This window comes from Mirounga leonina, unplaced genomic scaffold, assembly GCF_011800145.1.
Source record: "Mirounga leonina isolate KUSES-001 unplaced genomic scaffold, KU_Mleo_1.0 Mir_418, whole genome shotgun sequence".
NCBI classification, from domain to species: Eukaryota; Metazoa; Chordata; class Mammalia; order Carnivora; family Phocidae; genus Mirounga; species Mirounga leonina.
The window spans coordinates 22,542,002-22,551,737 of NW_023270739.1; positions in this window are offsets into that span (position 1 = coordinate 22,542,002).

Genomic DNA, 9,736 nt, shown 5'->3' on the forward strand with positions numbered 1-9,736 from the left:
AGTAGCTCATGTACGTTGGTGAGACAGAGAATTTGAGTGAGAGAGGGGTTTGTTTTTCAAAAGAATATGGTAGATGAATAGGGGACCAGCCTTGGCTCCATGATGGAGTTTTCCGTTATTATCATGCAGGGAAATTGACACAGTTTAATTCCATTGCACTTCCAGTATCTGCTGTTGTTCATTTCCTTTTATCCCATGGGAGAGAGACAATCTAAGCTTAGAATACCTCCTCTTTCTCCCTTACCCTTGAGGATCACAGTGAATATCATGCTTTTCATGACATATTTTCAGAATTCTTTAAAATACTGCTATCATCATTTCATTCTCTTATCAAATAAATATTTTCAGAGTACTCTGTGCCAGTCACAGTAGCAGACCTTTGGGAACAGGGATGGCAAGATAAATTAGTTTTCACATCATTGTTGTCTGGGTGGAAATACTGAGGTTGGGCATTGAGGAAGGATAGATCTAAGATTAAGGCGGTGAGTATTTGTTAAATGGGCGTGCTTTGTGTATATGCACAGTAATCATAGGTACCATTCACTGATGTATTGCCATGTGTTAAGTGCCTTTCTAAAAGTTTTATATCAGCTACCTTATTTAATACTCACAGTAAACCTTATGAGGCATGTGCTCTTGTTCCCCTGCCCCCCCTCTTTAAAAAAGATTTTATTTATTTATTTACTCAACAGAGAGATAGAGATAGCCAGAGAGCACAAGCATGGGGGAATGGCAGAAGGAGAGGGAGAAGCAGGCTCGCCTCCGAGCAGGGAGCCTGAGATGGGGCTTGATCCCAGGCCCCTGGGATCATGAACTGAGCCAAAGGCAGATGCTTAACCTACTGAGCTACCTGGGTGCCCCTACCACCCCCTTTTTAAAAAAGATTTTGCTTATTTATTTTAGAGAGGGAGAGAGAGAGCAAGCACGGGCGGAGGGACAGAGAGAATGAGACTGAGAGAGAGAGAGAATCCTCAAGCAGACTCTGTGCTGAGCACAGAGGCCAATGCAGGGCTTGATCCCAGGACACTGAGATCATGACCTGTGCTGAAGTCAGACACTTAACCAACTGAGCCACCCGAGTGTCCCACTTGTTCCCCTTTTATAGATAGGAAACTGAGGCACAGAGAGATTAAATAATTTGCTGGAAATCACACAGTAAAAAGTGGTACAATCTACATTTAAAACTCAGTCCAACTCCAGACTCTGTGCTCAATATGGAATTATTACTGAGAGATCCACTGGCTCATTGATACATTCTATTAGTGGCTTCTATTCTTTTTTTAAAGGATGGTTAATTATTGTTAACCAGCAATAATATCAGTATCCCTGGAGTCTGCTGAACTTTCAGGCTACAAAACGCGTCGAAGAGCTTTCAACAGCTCCGGTATCATATTGCAGTTGGGGGGGTGGGTCAGAACTAACTTGTAGGCTTAAAGAAAGTTGTTCAGATTTTTACTGTGTGTTGGTACTTTCAGGGGATGGAATTTTACCTGTAGTAGATCTAGAGTCATATTAGAATGGATCTTACTCTGTTATTTTCAGTGTTGTTTGTGGTGAAAAAGAAATCCATCGCTTTTGTGACTTTTAGTTATGTATCTTGAAGTTTGCTTTCACGTGTGAAAGCGTATGTCTCTCCATTGTGCCTAAGTGTGGACACACATGTGTGTGTGTCTGCATACGTGCTTTGTGTACGTGAAAATCTCAGTACCTCACGACGTTCTTGTTTTATATAGCCTGTTCTCAGTGATCCCGAACTCTTTCGGTGCAGAATCAGATCCCACACTACAGGCCACATGTGACTACAAGCTAGGCTGTATGACCCTCAGTTTGAACTCAGTCCCAGATGACCTCTTCTCCCCTGCATGTCGCCCTCGTGATGAGAACTGTCATTCAGTGGATGTTGACTTTGTGTCAGACTTGGTATTTAAGCACTTGACCTTGGTATTTAAGCCATAGGATAACCCTTGCAGTGAGTATTGTTATTCCCATCTGACAGATGAAGAAGCCAAGCCTTAGGGGGTTCCTTGTCCAAAGTCACATAGATGTAAGTGGGGACATAGTCCCAGGTTTGCCTGCCTCCAAGGTCGGGGGATTTCCTGTGTGGGAACACTGAGGCAGCCCAGAGACGAATGAAGGAAGATGTTCAGAGCAGGGTATGCTTATTTGAGAGGATGTTTGTGTGTAGTTTAGTTTTAAAAGATAAACAGCAGTAGCTGTAGCTTCCTATGTACTGGTGAAGTAGACATGAGAGCTTGTGCCCTTCTGTTTAATGTAAAGGTATTAAATGAATCACAATTTCTCTGAGCCTACTTTCCTCACTGTAAAATGACGATAAGAGTACCTGCTTAACCTACATTATAGATACGTCATCAGGGTTACATAAGGTGATGGGAATAAAAGGATGATTAAGTACCATACACATGTAAGGAATTACTAGCCATTACACCGCAGTCCCCACCCACGATGAACTTTTAAAACTCATTTCTTGAGATGAAAATTAGATGTTGCTATAGATTTGGTTGTTGAACAGATTCCTTAAAAGGATTTAGTCCTGGGGGCACCTGGCTGGCTCAGTTGGTCGAACGTGCGACTCTTGATCTCCAGGTCATGAGTTCAAGCCCCACATTGGGCTTAGAGCCTACTTAAAAAAAAAAAAAAAGGGATTTGGTCCTGCTTTTTATTCCATTTACTCATTCAACTAACTTTTAGTGAGTACCTACTATATTCCAAGCATTGGCATTGTTGCTGGAGGTATAACAGTGACTCAGACTTGCTCACAGGCTGTTCAAGACATTTTTCAGTTAGGGTTGTTGCCCGTAATCCGAAGTAACCCAACCACATGCTAACTGACCACATGCAAAATGAACAGGTCAAATTCTGTCTGTGGTTTCCCAGACTAATGTGTGTGAAGAAATCTCTGGACAGATGGGACATCCAGCATCTGTTGTGACTTTGCATCTTGTCCTGTGCAGTAGTAAATGAGGGATTGGGAAGGCTTAGACTGAACCAGGGGTGGAGCCATTTCTCCAGAAACCCAAGGCACACGTAATGTGTGGCTCTCTTCGGGCTTGTGTCATAGTCTGCCCCAAATCAAGAGGCCCCTCGCCATTTCGTTTAAACCAGAACTGCCCATGTAGTTTTTTAAACTCCCCAAAATGAAAAGAACAGCATTTTGCTCTGAGCTCACCAATAAATAATAATAAACTTGAGCCCATTTTGAAGACTTTTAGTTTATGTGCTGCCAAAGTGAGCACCATTTTGAAGACATTTAAATTGTGTGTTCTGGAAAATTTCACACTTGCACTTTTTTTTTTTTTAATGTTTAAGTTGAACACACACACAATCCTATAGGCAGCCGGAATGGGGACAAATTTGCTCAGTTCAGTGAGTGTTGGCTAAGCATTTCTGAAGATAGGCATTGTGGAAAGATCAGAACACACACACTCAAGTCCGACAGAAATAAACCAAACAACAACAACACAACTTACAGATCTGTTAGATGCTACCCCTCTTCTGTGGGTGCTTTTGGTCCAAGTAATGATTGATGGTGCAGTGTAGGAAACTCTGACATCATCTATCTAATTCCCCAGGGAGGGTGGGCAGATGAGAAGTCTGAGGCCTGGGAAGGTACAAAATGCAAAGTTTGAGTGTTCGTTAGAGACAGCATTTTAATGCATTCTGTGTTTTCTGATGGCAAACATGTGCCCCCTTCCCCTCCCACTCCCCTGCTGCCCCGTACATATACACGAATAAACACACACCAGTTTCGGAAGGCTACCAGCCAAGTACTCTCGTAACCAGAAAGATATGTAATTTGGGGTCGTGGGTTGGGGGGCGGACAGGCTTTGCTGGGGAAAAGGAGGAGGAGAATGACTATTTCTTTCCCAAAGTTGGGATCTGAACTGTTGTCTAAAACATCATTTAGCAGAATCAGTGCAGCAGAGGTTAATTTGCACGTGATTTATAGCTTAATGGAAACCACAGCATCATCATGCTTGGGTTGCACATTTTAAAGCAGTAAAACAATAAGAACCTCAAATGCCACTCCCTGAGCTTCCCCCAACAGCAGCTGTCGCTGTGGGCGGACTTGGCTGCGCGTCTCAGGTCACTGATGTATTTATTCTTGCATTTGTGTGTCCCTGTCACTTAGCACACAGCGGTGGCTGCAGAGTGTTCCAGACGGAGGCCATCTACTCCTCAGGTCATCGGGAGAGTCCGAGCTTCGGAATCGGCGCGCAGACTCGCTTCTGCTTTTTTTTTTTTTTTTTTAAGATTTTTTATTTATTTATTTGAGACAGAGAGAATGAGAGACAGCGAGCATGAGAGGGAGGAGGGTCAGAGGGAGAAGCAGACTCCCCGCCAAGCAGGGAGCCCGATGCGGGACTCGATCCCGGGACTCCAGGATCATGACCTGAGCCGAAGGCGCAGTCAGTCGCTCAACCAACTGAGCCACTCAGGCGCCCTCGCTTCTGCTTTTTGATTTTAACTGTGCATGAAGCGTGAAATGTTTCCAGCTGGACACATGTTCGGGAAGGAAGGAAGGTCTCCAGAAATGAACGTGGCGGTGTTCTGAAGGAGGGCTCAGTATAGTTTTCTCCCGCCATCCAAAAGGTTTCCTGTGAAACCTTTCATAAGCCAAAATGTAAAGCAAAGAAGCAATTGCCATTAGTTTATATGGAAAACATTTTTTAGCATTCCCAGACCCCAAAAATAACCTCTCTAAAGCTTTTCTGTTACCTTATCTTGTTAACGGATACACAAATCAAAATAAAGCACAGATGCTCACAGACACAGCTCAAAGCTATGGTGCTTGACGCTGAGATGCTGAGTGAGTCCGCGGGGAGGAAAGTTGGGGGGGAGGTCAGTCTCCGCGCGCAGGTGCATGCTACCTCTATAATGGGTAGCTGCAAACCAGACACTACTATTTTCCGTTTGGGCCTTTTTTCTTAAAAGTGAAAAAAATCCTCTAGATTTCTTTTGGTTATCTAAAACAGGGACTAATGGTAGGTCTTTTGTAAAAGCAAAGTGGCGCAACATGAACTTCCAAAAAGCAGGGGATACCTGTAATTCCAAATGGCCAGTAGGACAGGCCGGCAGCCAGAGAGATTCAGGCCAGATGAGAGAAGAAATTACCAGTAGGGCAGCTTTGGTGGATGGCACCAGGGAGCCTTTCCTGCCCCGCAGCATGCTAACAGCAAGGCAAGTGCTCTGAGGGCCCAGTCTTTGTGCCCTTCTGCTCCCAGGGAAAATAACTCCTATTCCTCTTCCTACTCCTGCAGCTCCAGCTTTGCTGATTACATTCAGTTCTTTCGGCGGTTTTTAAAGAGTTTTTGAGATGCTATGATATGATCAGCTCCTGGACTAATTCCAGAAGAGGAGGTTGCTCATCACTTCGGACTTCTTGTCTTGGACATGCATCTTCATCTTCTTCAGGCCAGGAGGTCTGAAAAAGGAAGGAGGGAAAAGTTCCAGATATGTCAAGGCATTAAGTATGTAATGTATGCATATAGTAGTTACAAAATTTAAAGGATATAAAGCAGATCTGTTTCTCAATCCTGTCCCCTCTCCAGAAACAACCACAATTAAATTTCTGTCTATTCCCGTAAAGATACTCTATTCACATAGAGAGGCACCTAGCTGGCTCAGTCGGTAGAGCATGTGACTTTTGATTGTGGGGTCATGAGTTCAAGCCCCATGTTGGGGGTAGAATTTACTTAAAAAAAAATTAAGATATTCTATTCATATATAAGTGCTTATGCATATTGTGTATATATACACATATAATACACATAAATTTATTTAACTATCCTCTTTACACAAATGGTAACATACTATACGTATTACTCCATTCCTTACTGTTTTTCATTGATCTTGGGAATTGTTCTAGGATAGGACATGTACACCTGCCATGTTCTTTCTTAATAGCTTACAGAATGTTTTATTGTTTAAATGGATCATTATTAGTCTCTTATTGCTGGACATTTTTGCCATCCCAACAATACTTAACTGAATATCCTTGAATGTATATCTTTGGCACATGTGTTAATTTATCTATTGACTTAGTTTGCAGAAGTAAAATTACAGGCCAAATGGTATATCCTTTTAGTATTAATAAAAATTGCCAAATTGCCCTCCTAGCCAGGATTTATTCACGTACACCTTCCCAGAATGCATACCCCTGACTGCCTCACCCCTGTCCCCATCCCTACCTAGACTATCAGAGTCTGTCCGTTGTAAGGGAGGAGGTTTGGGGCTCGATATGAACACAAATATTTTGAAAAGTCACCCCATGAGTGTTGGCAGTTACAAATCACAGAAAATCTACCTTGAACTATTTTAAATCAAAAATTTTCTTAAAAGGTGGAGAAATTTATTGGCACAGATAACGGAAGTGCAGAGTCCAATTTGGATCAGGCATAGCTGCCTCCGGAAGGGGCTGCCATGTTGTTGTAGAGCTCCAGGGGGTGCATCCACATTGCGTTAGGGAACAGTGTGATGGTGCCCCCCGGAATTAGTGGCTATGTGCTGGGCACAGCTGAAGTCATGAGGAGTTGGTCTCTCTCCGCTTCTGAGCACTGTGTTTGCTTGGAGTTTGCTTTATTTTCGGGCAGGCCTTATGCAAGCAGTAGTCCTGGTAGCTCTGTATCTCTGTTTTATCAACTTTATAACCTCAGAACCAAGAGCTCCCCCTTCTCTGAAGATACAGCAAAAATCCCACAAATGGGCCTCGTTGACCTGGCTTGGGTGAGATGCTCATCCCAAACAAATGATCACTTCTGGGAATATCTTTTGATTTGCTTATCCATCATCCATTCCCTGTTCTTCTGGTAATAGCACCTTGATTGACTTTTTTCCTCAACTCTCAGTCCTCCAGGGGTGAGCATGCTACTGTCAAAAGTTCAGAAATAACAGAAGTAAAACCAGTGAATCACTGAAGTAGTAACTGGTAAAAATTTATTATGCCCACGCTGAAAAGACAGTTTGCAAACCAGGAGCACTCAAACCAAAACATGGAGTGAGGCTCAGGGGGATATTGTCATAAGGCAGCTTATATAGTGAGAAAGCAAGGATTTTATTCTTCACAGTGATTGGTTATAATCCTAGAATTTTCTTTTTTTAGATTTATTTATTAGAGAGCACATGAGCATGAGTCAGAGGTAGAGGCAGAGGGAGAGGGAGAAGCAGGCTCTCCCTGAGCCAGGGCTCGATCCCAGGACCCCGAGATCGTGACCGGAGCCAAAGGCAGATGCTTAACCAACTGAGCCACCTAGGTATCCCTCTTTTTTTTTTTTTAAGATTTTATTTATTTATTTATTTATTTATTTATTTATTTATTTATTTATTTATTTATTGGGGGGGGCATGGGTGCAAGGGGGGGTGGGCAGGAGGAGCAGAGGGAGAGGGACAAGGAGACTCTGCTGAGTGTGGAGCCTGATGTGGGGCTCCATCCCACGACCCTGAGATCATGACCTGAGCCGAAATCAAGAGTCAGACTCTCAACTGACTGAGTCACCCATGTGCTCCAATGTTTTATTTTATTTTTATTTGAGAGAAAGAGAGCGTGCACGAGCAGGGGAAGAGGGAGAGGGAGAGGGAAAGGGAGAAGCAGACCCCCCACTGAGCGCAGAGCCCAACTAAAACCGGGGGCTTTTTTTTTTTTTTAAAGATTTTATTTATTTATTTGAGAGAGAGAGAATGAGAGAGAGCATGAGAGGGAGGAGGGTCAGAGGGAGAAGCAGACTCCCTGCTGAGCAGGGAGCCCGATGCGGGACTCGATCCTGGGACTCCAGGATCATGACCTGAGCCGAAGGCAGTCGCTTAACCAACTGAGCCACCCAAGCGCCCCCAAACCGGGGGCTTAATCCCAGGACACTGAGATCATGACCTGGGCCGAAGTCAGATGCTTAACTGACTGAGCCACCCACACGCACCTAGAATTTTCTTAAATGAATTGAACAGTGGTTACCTCATATCAACTTTGGGAAATAGTTTAAGTTTTGCTTATGATTTCCAGAAACATAAGCAAGACATGTCTTAGGTCAAGTTAGCCTTGCAAAATAAGTTAAATTAAGCTTTGTTTGAATGACTGAACAGGTTTTGTCTGCTCAGGGAATTTTCAGGGCTGGTCTCCATTTGTTTTTGGTTTCAACACTACCCAGGCACCCATCCTACCAATAGCCAAAGCAATTCTGATTTTCAGGTTGAAAACCACCACTAACCATCTGTAGGCTAGATGAGTGCTTCTCAAACTGAAGAAGCGGGGATGCAAGTGTACATACAAACCACCTGGGGATCCTGTATTAAAACAGATTCTAATTCATTAGATCTGAGGTGGAGCCTGAGATTCTGCATTTTAGATGATGCTCATGCTACTGGTCCAGGCAGGGGGATATCCATGAGCAATTATCAGTGCCCATCAGTGACCTCTCCAGGTTCCTTCTACTCTAATGATTTTGAGATTTCATAGTATACACAGAAGGATGTGAAACCGACAAAATCCCCACAAGCAATCAATTCCAGTTTGTCTCCATTTCGTAAAACAAAGAGAAGTCACCTTTATGCTCACATTTGTAAAAAAAAAAATAAGTATTATTAAAACATTCATTCAGTTTGGAAGTGCATTTCTATTGCTTGTCTTGGTGGAGTTGGGGGAGGAAGCCTTTGCTGAATTGTTCCTAAAGAATTGCACTTTTGACCAATATTGGCAGGAAAATAACTTTTCCCTCTGGGGACTACAAGCTCTCTGTTGTCTTAGGGGGAAAAAAAAAACACAAAACCTGCTGCTGCTTTCACCATCAAGCCAGTGACTTATTGCTGCTTTGCCTGAGGAACCAATTTGCCCCTGGCAGACACTAAGGCTTTATATTTCAGTTATCCCATCATAGCTGGGTGGCCTGCTAACAAAAGCAATCTCTCGCTCTTTAGGTTTTCTTTTTAAATAAATTTTTTTTTTCATCAGCTCTCAGAACCAATATCTCAGTCCAGGACTAACTTGAATAGCATTAAATATTTTCTTTGCTCTCCCTAATTCAGATCAGGTATTGAGGAGACTCCCACTCCCACCCTTCAGCACCACTTCTGAATCAGAAAAATGATTTCTTTCGCAAAGCAATTTCATGCCTTGTTATCCCCAATATGTCCCTAAAATGGCATTACCAGAAAGTCCCTGTTCATTTCAGAGATTGAAAGGGGAAGAGAAATTTCTAAAAGGGGCTCAGCAAACCCATGACACTGCCCACTTGGTGTCTCCATGCTTTGTGTAGCATTGTGATGGTATTTGCTTTTGACCGTGCCTCCTGCAAGGAAAATTCTGGCCTCAAAACAGTTGTGTCATTATGCAAATAGGGGTTAATGAATCAATTGAACAAAATACACTGTGATTGAGAGTTTGGCTGATTGTATGAGAAAATAACAAACAGCTGGCTTTTTCTTCTTTTTTTTGTGCATCCTCACTCTCTTTTATTATACAGATAAGGCTTTTAACAGAATGCTAGTCTAAAGAATTCTGCAGAATTCTCATCTTGCCTTTATTATTGCTAAACTGTTACGTAAACCAGTCCCATCTGTAAGCTTGGAAAGCAACTTTAAGACTTAAGTATTTAAAAGGTAGCATCTCCAGGCGCCTGGGTGGCTCAGTTGGTTAAGCGACTGCCTTCGGCTTAGGTCATGATCCTGGAGTCCCGGGATCAAGCCCCGCATCGAGCCCCGCATCGAGCCCCGCATCGAGCCCCGCATC